The sequence below is a fragment of the Mustela putorius genome, unplaced genomic scaffold, assembly GCF_011764305.1.
Source record: "Mustela putorius furo isolate JIRA1106 unplaced genomic scaffold, ASM1176430v1.1 tig00003863_pilon_pilon_pilon, whole genome shotgun sequence".
Classification (NCBI taxonomy): domain Eukaryota; kingdom Metazoa; phylum Chordata; class Mammalia; order Carnivora; family Mustelidae; genus Mustela; species Mustela putorius.
In genome coordinates this window covers 3,594,931-3,610,936 of record NW_025422015.1, presented here as the reverse complement: position 1 = coordinate 3,610,936, position 16,006 = coordinate 3,594,931, and positions in this window count along the sequence as shown.

The window sequence follows — 16,006 nt, the reverse complement described above, 5'->3', positions numbered from 1 at the left end:
CTCCTTACTGATTCCTACTTATCATTCAAAGCATATCTCTAATGTTACCTCTTCCACCATACCTGTCCTGTGTGGGAGATACTCTTTTGTTCATTTCAAATGAGTGTATGGGGGGGGGGGCATACTATGTATTCTGCCATGTATCATAGCCCTATAAAATGAATAGCTGTTCTCCCCAAACTGTGGCTTTAATCATCTTCTATCTGGAATAGCCTTTCTATCAATAGTTTAACCTATTTGACCCTAATTCAACATAGTCCATTTTCATAGCCTATCTTCAATTTAGTAGGGTTTACAACTAGTAAATGCATTTCATCAGTGTTAAAGTTCTGTCCCTGCAAGGTAACATCTTACAATTTCAGGGCTGTGAATATAGAGAAATGAAAAGAAAATGAAATTTCTCAGAAATTTCTATATGAATTTATATTAATGATCCTGCAAATTGATAAAGAATATAAAGGCCAATTCAAATATCCTTTTTTCAATTTGGGTCTAAAAGAAAGATGACAAATCTAAAGAATATGATCTTTCCTGCCTCACAGACACGCAGAGAAATATACTAGATTTTTTAAAAAAATTAAGCCTCTTATTGCTCTGCAAACCTTTCCATAAATATTTTTACAAGCAAGTTTAATGAACTATTGTTAGTTTAGCTTTTTCTTTAATATTTCATAACATTAAAAGCTGTTCATGTTATCATGCAGGACTCACTCCTCCTTTCAAAATTTCAAAAATTTAAATCCTTGTATGTAATTATACCTTAGAAAAAGAAATTCCGGGGCGCCTGGGTGGCCCAGTGGGTTAGAGTGCTTTCGGCTTAGTGCTTTCGGGTTAGTGCTTTCGTCTCAGGTCATGATCCCAGGATCCTGGGATCGAGCCCCGCATCTGGCTCTCTGTTCGGCAGGGAGCCTGCTTCCTCCTCTCTCTCTGCCTGCCTCTCTTCCTACTTGTGATCTCTGTCTGTCAAATAATTTAAAAAAAAAAAAAAGAAAAGAAAAGAAAAAAGAAATTCCTAAGAATCTGACCGATTTTTCAACCACATGAATCCTTTCCTGTACTGTCCTTTTAACATTAAGAGCTGCACAGGTTTTCATATAGTAGTCTTTTTTACAAAATTTTTACATAAGCCTTTTACAAAATCATGTCTTAAAAAACAGAACTGTCAATGACTGAACTGATGTTCTTAACCACACACATCTAATAAATGCACCTGAGGAAGTAAAGCTGGTGAAACAAATCTTATTTGCCTTAAAGACATCCATAAGATATAGTACACCACAGCAAACTTAAGGAGAAGGAATTACAAAGACAGTAAAAAGATTCTCTCCTTCCTAAGTATTCTGCATCTAATGTTTCCATAGTTTCAAAAGTAAAGAGTAATCTTCCAAAAGAATATCTTTACCCTAAAACTGAACTACCAAATTTTTTAAATAAAATATGAGTATCTAGATGTTATTACATGTGTAGTAGGAGGCTGCCTGACATAGGGGTGTGAACACAGGGCTTAAAAGAAAGACCTCTATACTTTACAATAGACATTGCACAACTTGGGGCAGTTTATTTAACCTCTGTGAGACTGCCTCAGCTTTTTGCTCTGCAAAACGTAGATAGTAACCCTTACGGTCAGGATTCAGATAAGAATTAAATAAGATAATCAATGGGGGGGCACCTGGGTGGCTCAGTTGGTTAAGCAGCCAACTCCTGATTTCGGCTCAGATCATGATTTCAGGTTCCTCGGATTAAGCCCCATATCAGGCTCTGCACTAAGCAGGGAGTCTGCACCCGCTCCCTCTAACCCTCCCTGGCTCTGTAATAGCCATTGCAACCATAGTAATAGAACAAAAGATTCCTGCCACTCAAAGGTGGATGTGTTTAGCCATGGGAGGTGGAATGTAGTGGCTAGAAAAGATCATACTCCATTTTATTATTCAGAAACACATTAGGAAAGGGAACTATGCCCATGTTTCATAAAGCTGTAAGTAATGTGACATCTCTGAAGGTAAACAGCAGATTTGCCATGTATTGACTAAATAGTCTTATTTCTTGAAGCCATCCCCTCTTGTTTGTCCCGATGGGTCATCATTTAACCAAATGTGTCTCCCTCTGTACAACTCATCACCAGGCTTGAGCTGAATGATTTTCCCTGTTATATATACTGGCTGAATAACTGAATAGAAGCATGGCCAAAAACTTGCTTTACGGAGCCCAGAGACTTCTATTAGCTAAATTGGATGTAGTGTTTTCTACCTTTACAAATTTACCTCGATATAGGTCCTTCCCTGACTGACTTACTTCGCTTGGCATGATGTACTCTAGCTCCACCCACATCATTACAAATAGTGTGAAATTTAAGAAACAAAACAGATGACCATAGGGAAAGTGGGGTGTAGGGAAGAGAAGGAGGCAAACCATAGGAGACTGTTAACTATGGAGAACAAGCAGGATTGCTAGAGGTCAGTGGGGCTTAAATGGATGGTGGGTATTTAAAAAAGTGCTTGTGATGAGCACTGAGTATAATATTGAAGTGATGAATCACTAAATTCTACTCCTGAATAAACGAGCAAACAAACACATACATAAATAATTTTATCTGGCTAACTGAAGAACATCCCCTCAGATAACTGTGCTCTGTAAATCAAGTAAGAATATGAATGGTAGCTACAGCTGAAATATTTCTACTTGATATTATACACTATTCCGGTCTAGCGGTTTCAGCTTAACTTTTTACTGATGAAATGAAGTCACTAATTCCCCAAATACTCACTTCACTTGGTATCTTGTGGGCAGAGAATATATGCAGGAATTATAGAGGTGGCACTGTAGAAAGGCTGAAAATCTGCTGTACTTCCAGGGCCTGAAATCCAGAAGCAGGCTACATGTAGTACATTTATCTTGGAGCATCAACCTTTGGATTGCTAGCATCCTGACATCTACCAAGAAAGACCAACTCTTCCCTGAAATTTGGGGGAGACCTGCAAGTGGGAGTGTATAGGAAAGGCAACTATCACTGTGGCACAGAAAATGTGTAGGGGGATTTTCAAGAATTTCTTTATAGTTCCGAAAAGAAAATTCTTTGGGACAGGGAGGAATTAGCCTTTATAAGAAGATGTCTGGCTTCTGTTATTTCTATAATTTATACTAATGACCAAATTTTGCCGTGAGATTGATTTGTCATTTGATGAATAGGACGTATTAGTGCAAGAATGAATACAGTGTCAATGGTAATGATGACACCAGTGCCCTAATAATATTGTCCTGTACTAATAAATAGCCATGGTCAAATTCCAGGAAAAACATACCTACATCTTGCAGAAGTGGAGAGGGAGAGAGAAACCAGGGGACATTTCATAGAGGAGGTGAAAAATGACATGATGAAAGGAAGCAAAGCCACGGTGCTTTTGACGAGTCCTCTATCTTGCTTATGGTTTGTTATGTCTCCACCCAGGCCTGCATAAAACCTGGATTTTCCTTTTCACAAACTTTTTCTATCCCTTCAACTTCCTCTCTAACCTTAAGGCAGCAATTACTAGGAGCAGGATCATCCAGAGACTAAATTATTGCTACCTCTTTGACATACTTCCTACTTCAAGTACTATTTCCTCAACTGGTAGAAAGCTAGGTGGACTTTGGTAAATGACACTTTGATAAATAGTAAGCCCATTTCCTTCTCCCTTTCTTTTCCCTGCATATCCCTAAAATTCTTTCTTTAATATATTTCTTACATCAAGCTCTTTAAAATCACATGGAAATATCGTTTACAAATGTGTCCCTCTTATCAGACTAAAAACACTCAAAGTATAAAATTGACCACTGCAGATGGCATTATAGGATTTTTATTCCCTATGTTGTTCAAGGTTCTTGGTCACGCCTCTTCAAAGAACGAAGAGGCAGACGAAGAGGGGTGGGCAGCAAGGCAAAGTCTATTGAGTAACAGTATAAATCTCCCAGAGACGGAGGGGACCCAAAAGGATTACTCTTTGGCCTTCAAATCTAAATGTGTTTATAAGCTCTCTTCCAGAACTATCTTGAGCATCCTGAGCATGGGCCCTATAGATTGGCTGCCTAGGTGTACCAATCACGGCTTTGATGGTGCACCCATGTACCTATTGGATTATTGTTCACTTGTTGATGGTCTTTTGGGCTGACATCTGGAAACTAAGTGTCTCAACTTGTGATAGTGACCAGTGTTTTATGGTTAATCATTTTATTTCAAGATGTTTGGCAAAAGCCAGTTCTGCAGAGGCTGCTAGAGAGGATGTTGTTTTGGTCCTGTCTATGCTATAAAACAGGATGCTAGAGCAGTTTTGTCTTAGCTGTCTTAGCCTCTTGTTTTCTTGTTGGGGACTCTGGCTCTGACTACCTAATTGTCCAACCAACTCTATTTTTTTTAAATTTATTTATTGGAGAGACAGAGATCATAAGTAGTCAGAGAGAGAGGAGGAATCAGGCTTCCCGCTGAGCAGAGAGCCCGATGCGGGGCTCGATCCCAGGACACTGGGATCATGACCTGAGCGGAAGGCAGAGGCTCCAGCCCACTGAGCCACCCAGGCGCCCCTGTCCAACCAACTCTTAACAATGGTACTGGTACCTGCATTTTGAAGGAAATCAACTGAAATTTCAATTGGAAGGGCTGTTGCTTCCTTGCCTATATTCAACCCTTTTAGAAATCTTTCCTCTTTAGCCATCACCGACATTCTTCCAAAAATTCTCAGAATCTTTCACTTATATTCTGTCAGAATGATGTTCTGTCTTTCCAAATGTCCAGACTCTTAAGATCCCATCCCTCCAACTCCCAGCAATTTTATGGAATTTCCCTGGGTTTTTATTCTTCTCATTTGTACCGGCCCTTGTCTGATTCTATACACATTCACAATTATGTCCTCCTAAGTTCGAATCTAAATTCAAATGGTGTAAATTCAAGTAGAAGCACTTTCTATTACTAGATTTGATGCATTAGGCAAGATGGTTTGCTTCTCCAAGTCTCGGTCCCCTTTTTGATAAAATTTGGATATTAATAACCATGAGACTCACAGAACTATCATTAGGAACAACTGAAAGAGACCAAGAGTGCTAGGGGACCCTACGAGGTGCTGTAAACATGTAAGCTATTATCATATAGAAAGACTGAATATATCAACAGACATATATACCCAAACCACATAGGACAATAGAACTTTGACATACAGCCTCTGTAGCAACTAGCTCAGCAAGCCAAAAAACAACCTCTGAAGCAACTGGCTCCAAATGGTCAAAATATATACAATAATTGCTAGCTTCCTGAATGTTTGCAACCTCTCTCTACTTCCAACTCAGAACCAACCAGAGAAAACCAAATATGTTCTCCAAACAATCACATAGGACTCTTCCCTTCTGGTAAGCCCACTTCCTACTTACATTGTCAACAACTTCCAATAAGAGTCTTACTAAAGCCTTCTTCCCCTCCCCCTGCAGAAAGCTTTGCAAATTTCTCATCTGCCTGCAACTCTACCAAATGCAAGTAATAGTGACTGACTCCTTGCAAGTCTACATACATTGCTTCTGTTTATTCTCATTTGTGTGGTCTTTATATATTTTCCTAGTACCTTGATGTATATTTAAATTTACTCCCATTGAACTTGAGAATACTATCTATTTTTTTTAACTCAGAGAAATCTATTCGTTCATTGGCTTAATGTTTATATTTATTAAGATCTCCTATATAATACTTTGATGGCTCTCCCAAGATTCTAAAGAAGACTAATTTATGTAAAGCCATGGAAAACACTGGCCTTGTAAGATATAACAGAATACACAAAAGTAAAAAGAAAGTAAAAAATTCAAGACAAGCTAATAACAACATTGTATAGATGTAAAATCAGTGATATAGGCAATAAATGCATCAATTCCAAAAAGCAGATGTTACCTATCCTAAGCTAGGATATAGGGAGACTTCAGCAGGAAATTAGATGTGAACTCAAATTTGCAGGAGAGTTACAAATTTAGGGTTGTGTCAGGAAATGCAGATAATCCAGGTAGGGAAACATCTATTAGTAATTTCCAGGGTGGGAATGTGCAAAATCCTATAGGAAAACTGGTCATAATTACAAGAGCAACCATTGGGAGCAAAATGAGATACAAGGAAATGGTGGCAACTAGGACTATAAAATTGTTCACAGAAATGGGACCTTTATCCTGAGAAGCTTCTCAGAGTTTGTGATCAGAGGTATAAATACATGTAGATATATTTTCAAATTTAGAAAGTTTTCCCTCCATATTTATGTTAAACTCTCAGTACATGTTGGGAAATACCCCTCCCTCATTTGGGTTCCACTTATAATCATTTATAGAAGTATCATTTTGATGTGACTAATTTAAAAATATTTTATATTATCAAAGAATTTCCAAATACTGAAACCATGGTCTCAACTCCACTTTCTTGGGAAAATGCCTTTTAATACATGCATAATTAGAAAACATGCAAAAAGACTTTGGAGAGCATAAAGACATTATGCATATTCATTTTATTATTAAGTCCTCACTGGACTTTATTTGAAAGCCCACACTCAGCAAAACTTTTGTTGAGAATTTTGCCATGCTGAAGATTACAAATTAATATGCTGTGAAGTTTTCTAGTGGATAAACAACAAATAACAACTCTAAACAAACAAAATACACACAAAAGCTTATAAACAACCTGAAAAAAGTTCTGGTTTACAGTATTTGTGTTTCTCTGAAGTAGAAATGCTACTCTTTACAATAATTTTTAAGATAAATTTTCACTTGCTGGAAGGTATATTATGATGAAAATAGTTCTGAGGAAGCAATCTCAATATTAGAGGCAAGGAAGAAAACAGCAACTTTTGGGGGCTCCTATTATACCACCAACCTCTGAGCACTGGGGTCAGTCTCTCCTTGGCCATAAACTCCTTCCCTCATACCAGTTCTCCACCATCACAGCCAAGTATATCTACCAGCTCTGCTCTTTCAGATGTCAAAATCCTTATTTTGATACATTTTATCTTTTACAACTTCTAAAATTGATTTTAAAGTAATCTTCTTATTTGTTCAAAGTTTTATTTCAGTAGACTATCAACTACGTCTAACAAACTCTTTGCCAGACACTCAGTTTGAGGAATATAGATAAATCACAATATATTATTGTTGGGTGGAACCTGTTTTATTTCCTTTCTCATCCCCTTTCCTATCAAACACATACTGGAGATCCTGAACTTGTTTCATACTGTAACACAGCATTTGGAGAATGATTCTTCCTCGTCTGAGAAATGTCAAGAAGGAAATCTTTGGTGTTAAACCAAACCACTGACAAGATTGGTGAAGCTAATATCTAGAAAATCAGTGTTCATCAGTCCTTGGTACCATGGGAATGGGGAAGAAGTCCCTAAAAGGGAAAATTTGTTTACTTGGCCAAAGGAAGTTTAACTATAAGGTATACTGAAAGTCTTAAAAAAAAAAAAATGTCATCCTGAGAGTCTAAAATGTTGGTCTCAGGTCCACTTAGGAGCAGACACAAATGATATAAATTTGAAAAGCCACTGTGGACACACCATGCAACATGCAGCCCACAAACACCTTATGACTTGATATATAGATGTCAAACTTGGTCCAAATATTAAGTCTCTTTATCCATTCTTCCACAGTCTCCATGTGCTCAACAGGCCAAAAAAAAAAAAAAAAAAAAAGATTTTTTATAGTGTATTGTACTATTTTCTTTTGAATGTTTATGTATGAGTTATTGGAGAAAAAGCTCGGAGTTCCACAGTATATCTTTTCTAATAGTTATTAAATATCAATATGTTGAATATCTTTTCTCTATGGGGAGAAATAAAGTTTGGTAATAGAGAAATACATTCAGGAAAAAGTGTATTGCATGGTTGGAGAAATGACCTGGCCATGTGTCATAGATATGATAAAATAGTTTGCATTAAAAACGAATACTTGCAAAATTAACATACTTTTAATGAAATGAAAGCAAATGTATAGATAACACAGAAAAATTTTCTGAAGAGAAAGAAATGAACAAAATTTAAACAGAGTAATGTAAGAAGAGGTCTAGAAGGTGGAAAAATTGAACTATATCTTCCCTTAGATGATCTATAATGAAAAGAGAATAGAAGGCATTCCTAATGGGAGGCGAGAGGTCTGCAGAGTAGAATGTCAATCAGAGCTTAGCCAAAGAAGAGTTGGAAAGAAAACTTAGCAAATCATAGGAGGTAAATGATTCCAAAAAGAAAAGGCTTTGGTAGTAAGACATCTGGGGACAAAAAGATAAAAGAAATAGAAAAAAAAAAAAAAGCAGGGATAGTGATGGAAAATCATATGTATAGAAAAGGAAGTCCAGAGGAACACTGAAAACCCGAGAGGATTCTACATGCAGGTGAACAGGAAGGCAGCAGTCCAGTAAAGCGGTTCTTTTACTAACAATCCCCCTCATGTCCTAGGTGTTTATAATATAATGAGGATAAAAACCAGAATAACATACACTTAGCATCAATGTGCTAATGTGGAGACCAGAGGAAAGTCATATTTTTTCTATGCAAAGTGCTAAATATATGGAACCACAGAATCCCAGGGTTGAAAGCATCTGCAGGGTCTAAATTGCACGAGAGCCATCCACACAAATCATCTTCCAAAAGCTCATCATGTTCTAAGGCAGTCATTTCTGGTCAGGACAGCCTGTCAATTACATTTTCTTTGTACTGATCCAGTAACTAGCTCTGTGTGTCTATGTTCCATTGAGTCTAACTCTAGGACCCCATGAAAATACTAGAGTCTTCCACATTGGACCTGGTGACTATCTTTATTATGGGACATACTTCAGGCTAACACACACAGAAAAACCTCCAAATATTGCCTATAACGCATAGTTTTAACGTCTCGCCACCACCATGAGTGCTCTTCTTTGAGCATGCTCCACTTAACATGAAATTCATAGCACCCTCTGATTAGCCTTCTGAGAACGATTATTTTATGAATGCAGTGTAAATCAACTGAGTTTTGTAAAAGGCCTATCATACTGTTGATACTTACTGCACTGATGGAAGTTAAACATACACTGGTATTAAGTGATACTTACTTGCTCCTGATCATATAATTTTTTTAAATTTCCACTTGGGGACCTTAGATTTGTATCAGATGATGTATTTTTATATTGGTCTGTTGTTCTGCTTGTCAGTATTCTTTTTGGCTCCTCATTCAGTAACTAGATTATATATCTTGCTCAGTAATGTTTTCATCATATCATTTAATAACTAGGTATAGACTCACTTATACAAAAGTGATCAAAACAGGGAAGAAGACAGAGCAGCCATGATAGATGTTACTCTGGGATCCAAACACGCCTAGATGTGTGATAACCTAAAACACGTCTTTAGTTTGTCCTCAATAATAGCCTGACAAACTGGCAAATATTTTGTTATTATATCTCTCACATCTACAAGATTAGTAAGGTTCTCCAAAAGTTAAATGAGGTGACAGAATATGTTCTTACTGCAATTATGCAGGATCCTAGTGATTATGGCTTTCTTCTTTTTTCCCCTCCTACCTTAGTTTATTTTATAACAATGTTTTAAAGAATGATAAAAGTTATACATACAAACTAGAAAAATAGTCATGCATCTATGAAACAAAAGTCTTCCATTCTGTCCAATGTCCATTCACAACCCTCTAGAAGTAATACTTTTAGTTTAACCCAGACATTTTCATTTCCTTTTATTTAAACTGGAAAAAACTAACTCTTCATAGGAAGAGAATGTTATTCTGACATAAGAGAGGAGCTAACAAAGCATAATTCACAAAGATGAAGCTTAAAATACTTTTGAGAATAAAAATCACTCATAGAACTCTCTAACTTTAGAAATGACAAAAATAGGAGGGGCCCATTCCACCAGACAGAAGGAAGCGCATTTGAACAAAACTCCGATCCACTATCAATTTAGTATTCTTCTGGCAACTGCTCTGATCAGTAAGACACATTGCAGGTATACTAGGAAACTTACCTGCTTGTACTGATAATGCAGTTTAAACTATTTTAATACCTCCAACCTAGTTAGGATCTCTATGCCCAAACTAGAGTCTAAACAGAATTAAAAGCTTTTAGGGGCGCCTGGGTGGCTCAGTGGGTTAAGCCTCTGCCTTTGCTCAGGTCTTAATCCCAGGGTCCTGGGATTGAGCCCCACATAGGGCTCTCTGCTCAGCAGGGAGCCTGCTTCCTCCTCTCTCTCTTCTTGCCTCTCTGCCTACTTGTGATCTCTGTCTGTCAAATAAATAAATAAAATCTTTAAAAAAAAAATAAAATAAAAATCTTTAAAGTCTTGACATTTTTTTTGGTCTCTGAAGATGATCAAAACTGTTAGTTACTGCCACAAGTTTAATTTTACCTTCACTATGCAAATTTTATTTTTTTTCATACATGCTAGACCAGAAGAAGAAAGTAGAGAATGGAAAAAAGGAAAAATAAAAAAGGAAGCAAACAACAGGAACAAAGAAAGAGGATACAATGAAGAAAACAGAACAGATTTGATAATAAACAAACTCAATTCATTAAATTCATCAGAACAGTGTGAATATATGCTAAAATGATCAAATTCATAAATAATATAAATTTTTCCAGTTTATTGCATTTGATAAAAGTGAAATGATTTTAGATGGTAACAAACCAACAGATTCTCACTTCCACATTCATAAGTGATTCTGCCCACATATCAACAAACTACTTTAATTGTTAAACAGCAACAAAGCTTTCAGTGAAAAATCATCCATTTCAACCAGGATCACACCAGGAAACTGAAGGGTTTTTTGGTTTGTTTGTTTTTGCCTTTTCTTGAGCAAACAAGCTCAAACAGATTAATGGCCAAATGTTTTTTTAAAAATTTGCATTTCTCTTACAAACTGTCATTCAGAGACCAATAATTTCGAAGTCTATTAAATCTTGGCATACCAACAGAGACTTGATGGACAGGTTGTAGTTGGAATATTGTAGAATGTTTTTGTTTTGCCAATAGCAATTTAAGTTTTTGTAGAACACACCTATTGTTAAAAATAATTTTAAAAAGAAATATAGAATACGATGGTGCAACATGAATGCATTACATATAGAACCTTCATGACCTCATATACGCAGGAACATGCACCAAGAGGAGAAGATGCTCTTATAATTCGGCATATTTTCAAATATTTTATATTCATATTAAAATGCACAGATAGAGGGTTAGTTATACCTTATTTCTAGGAGTATGGATATAAATAGAAACAATTTTATCATTCATCTATTATATGTCTACTATTTATTAACACATCCACCTAACTATCCAATGCATTCATTTGTTCAGTTACCTGCCTTTTTTACTTTAAATGTCCCAATTTATTTTAATGAATACATGCAATTACATTGTAATTTATACCAAGTATAAGTATCTTCTATTTGCCTTTCCATATGTATATGCCACCCTTCCCACCTTTTTTGTATCCTGGGATGCTGGCGTGCATGAACCATATCCACAGGCTGTATCTTGTCAGATTTCTGGTAGATATATTCATCAACGGCTTTTAGATTGTTTGCAATATTTGCTACTTCAGAAAAATTTCAGGGAACATCCTTGTACACGTATTTGTGCATAACTTAGGGGACACTTTCTGTAGGAGAATTCTCTAGAACGGGAATTAATGAATACCTGTTCTTTTTTTTTTTTTTTTAAGATTGACTGATTTATTTCAGAGAGAGTGCATGCATGGGAAAGGCAGAGGTAGAGACAATCTCAAGCAGACTCCACACCGAGCACGGAGCCCCACTGGGGTCTTGATCTCATAACGAAGAGACTGCCTCCTGAGCCAAAACCAAGAGTTGATGCTCAACAGACTGTGCCACCTAGGCGTCCCTCTTTTTTTCAGGTATTTCCAAATTTATCATTAAAAGTTGCAAATTTATACTTACAATGACCCTGTGTTAATGGGAGTAAAAACTGAGCTTCCTTGTGTAGGATGTGATCCATGTGAAGTATTGAATAATTCATTCTGGAATTGTTCCTTAGTTTGAGGATAAAAAAAAAAAATCACCAATCAGTTCTTAGAACCACTTCAAATGTTTTCAGAGAAGTTGGAAAATGACACCTCCTCAGCTTGCATTTCCATTCTCTGTCCTCCTTCCACAATCCTTGCTATTCCCCTGATAAATCTGCCTTCACAAGTACGTCTCTTAGTCCTGGGATTGGATTCTTCTGTAACGCTCCTGTTGCATTAACACAAAGACTGGAGTCTTTACCAAGCCTCTTTAACTTGGAGGGATGGAACTCTAAACTCTGTCTTCCTTTCACTAGAAGGCTGTTAACAACTTTGTTCAACACTTTCAGCCTTCTAGATATGGTCTCCTTCTGGGCTCCTTACACCGTCACAGCTCATAAGTGCATTAAAGGTGGGTGAAGAGTCTGAGTGAAGATTTTTGGGCTTTCTTATCTGTGGTTCCTCTTTTCTGGGAATACTGCCTCCCTGATTCCCAGGGTCTGTGACAGCTCTGAAATCCAAACACGGACTCTTTGACCAACACAATAAGATGTCCCTTCATGCTTGCATGTTATCTTTCGTTTGTTCTGGGGACAAGGGCGTGCCCCAAGGGAAAAAAATCAATACGCTTTTCCAAGGTTCATATACCCTCTCTAGCTTCTACATACATTATTAAGGTCCTCTAAATGTTCCTTTTTAATATTTTATTTAGAGCTTATTATTATTATTGGCAATAGGTTAGTCTTACCAAGCTACTCTACTATTATCAGAAGCCAGAACTTGGTCACATAACCAAGGTTATATGACCCTTTAAAAATGTTGGCACTCAGAATTTTAAGAAGTAAAAGCCTAGGTGTTGATGTGAACACTGCAACAATTTTTGCTAAATCTTAAAAAGTGAGGAAACCAGTGATTCTCTAGAGTTAAAGCTGGAGATAAGTGGGATCCTATTTTACCATCTGTGATGTTAATGGTAACTCAGGGCTTTAAAAACACAGAATACTTAGTTTCTAAGTGTATAGACTATTCTAACAATTACAATACACTTCAAAGTTCATAATTCTGGTTTCCTCAGAAATTATTACGTAAGACAAAACAGTATTGAAGTAGCTTTACAGAAGTTTAATTGAATCGTTTCAGAAATGAATGAAATATTACATATTGGCCTTGCAGTTTTTGGAGAATGCTGGCCTTCAGTTCAGAGGCATATGAAGTTCTCTATACTGAGGACACTGTTTTAGGACAGTGGTTACCATGAAAAAGGCTGTACTTTTCCATGTACTCATTTATCTTTATATTAGCTATGAAGAAAGGCTTTATTAGAATAAATTAAATAGTTTAAGGAAAATTAGAGGGGCTATTTCATTTAATGGAGAGAGAAACTGCTTTTAAGCCTATCTTTGCAGTTTAGAAGCATACATTTTAAAGCCATTGAAGGGCTAATTAGAAATCATTCTTATCTTTTCACTAAAGCATAAACAATAATGTAAGCATGGTTTAGGATCTTATTAGCTTATTTATAAGTTTAGTTCTTAGCATTTTCAAGTTGTTCTCCCCTCCTGTACACCTTCACAGATGCTGCTAATCTCAGAGCTTGTTGTGATTATTAGTTTATGTATCTGCACCCTCTAATTGCCTCTGTCTTACTCAACTTCATGGTCCCTATGTTCACCATGGGGCCTTAGATATGGCAGATGGAGTAAAATTTGACTGTATATTTATTTTTTAATGACTAGATAAATAGAGTGAGTATATTTTTAAAATTTTATGATTGGGGCTCCTGGGTGGCCCACTTGGTTAAGCATCTGCCTTCAGCTCAGGTCATGATCTGGGGTCCTGGGATCAAGCCCCACCTAGGGCTCCCTGCTCAGTGAGGAGCCTCCTTCTCCCTCTCCCCCTGCCTCTGCCTGCTGCTCCCACTGCTTGTACTCTGTCTCTATTCCTCTCTCTGACAGGTAAAATCTTTAATGAATTAAATAAAATTTAAAAAAAACTTTATGATCAAGATTTCTACTGTTTCAGATTGGTATTTCACAGTTGTCAGACCGATCAAAATTTTTCTGTATATTTTAAGGAAACTTATTAACTAAACTGAATTATACCAGAAGTTTAGAGAAATCAGACACTGCGAAAGGCAGGCTAAAAAAGTTCTGTAAAGACAATTTTGTGTGAGGCCAGAAGTCAAGTTCGGATTTTACCTATTACTGTGCACCCCTTGTTTGTAGCTCTTCCATTAACTCAGGGCTTCCATCAAGGCCAAGAGTGCAGCACTAGCCTCTGCTACCTCTGAAACCTGATTTGCTGGCTCTTACTTCAACCACATTGACCAAACTTACATTCTGTGCAGTGTCAAAAATGCCCAGGGAGGAGATCCTTGACTCCCACAGAGGCTAGCTACTCTCCCCACCTTCTGTTTTATGCATTCTTCCTGTAAAGGCATACCATATATGTGTGTGTGTGTGTGTGTATGTGTGTGTGTGTGTGTGTGTGTATACATATACATCAGTTTAGGACCGGAAATTTATTTTTTGGGAATAAAATATGAAAAGGAGTTAATGTCAATTGCAATGATAATAATAATTCCTGTTGTCATTTGAAGAGCACATATCATATACCAGGCTCTTTTCTATGTGCCATGGATCAGGGTTTTACAACATTAATCAAAGCTTCCCAGATATGTTTATACAATAAGAGTATACAAGTTATTACAAGACCTCGAATTCATATCCCTCCACCAAGATCTGTGGGACCTCTTTGTAACATCAGCAGTGACTAATCAATGTCATTCTCATTGACCTATTTCCTTTTAAATAGGTTAAAACCTACATTAGGTTATAGAGAAGTCCAGTTAGCCTGTGAAGCTTTTGGTTTCTTTAGAGTTCTTAGTACATACCTCTTCTGATCCTTACTGTAAGGGCCTAGTTAGCCAGAGCGGCTACATCCAGGCTGAACTGCCATTTTGTTGTTTATGCAGTAAAACTTCAACTGACCTCGCCCCCCCCTCAGGGAACTTACTTAAAAGCAAGTCCAGGAAACCAGTCCCAGGTAACAAAGCCCAAATACAAGGGCGGGTCAGGCCAGGTAGAGATATCCAATCAGTGGGGCTCACATACTCTCTCCCTAGCTACCAAGGAGTGTGGGTCCTGCCTTCTGGGCACCAATTCTGACCAAGGTGATAGACTAGTTCAAATATCTACTAGGGTAAATTGTAATTCAGTTAGTCACTCGTGTGTGACCTAGCATGACTATGCAGCTTTCTCTGTGTGTTGCAATCTCATTGGCCACCTGTGTGTGGCCAGGCCCAACTACATGGCCTTTGCTCTATAAAAGTTAGTCAGTAAGGCAGGGAGGGGTGGCCTCTTTGTAAGAGACAGCTCCAGTCAGTCAGTTTGATTCTCTATGCTTGGTGCAAAATAAAGCTTTGTTTGACCTTGGCTTTGTATCAGTCTCGCTCCTTTGATCACGGACTCATTATTGGGGGACCTAACACTTACATGCTGATTTCATGTTTGATTGTCAAAGAGTATATTGCCTATATTTCTAAGTTCCTTGTAGGGAGGGGACTGCACTATTGTGAACTAGCACAGGAAGTCTCCTTTCTATATAGTTCTATATAGTTTGGTAAGACCCAATAATGATAATATAATAATTATAAATGATAATATAATAATTATTACTGTATTAATAATTATATATTATTATTAATGTATAACATTATGTGCCAGACACTGTTCTATGCATTACAGATGTTGAGCCTTTTAACCCTGACAATAACATTATAAGATAGGTACTGCTATAGTGCTATAATCCTCATTTTTAAGAAGACAATGAGGCATAAAGAAGTTAACTACGATGACCAAATTCACACAGCCGGTAAGGGACAGAGCCAATATTCATACCAGGCAGCTATCTCGTGAGTAATGGGGGTCGATCAGGGGTTTCCTTTTTGTTAAAGAATTGTTTTACTTTTTTCTCAATGTAATGACAGGTGCCCTTCATTCAGTGAGAAAAT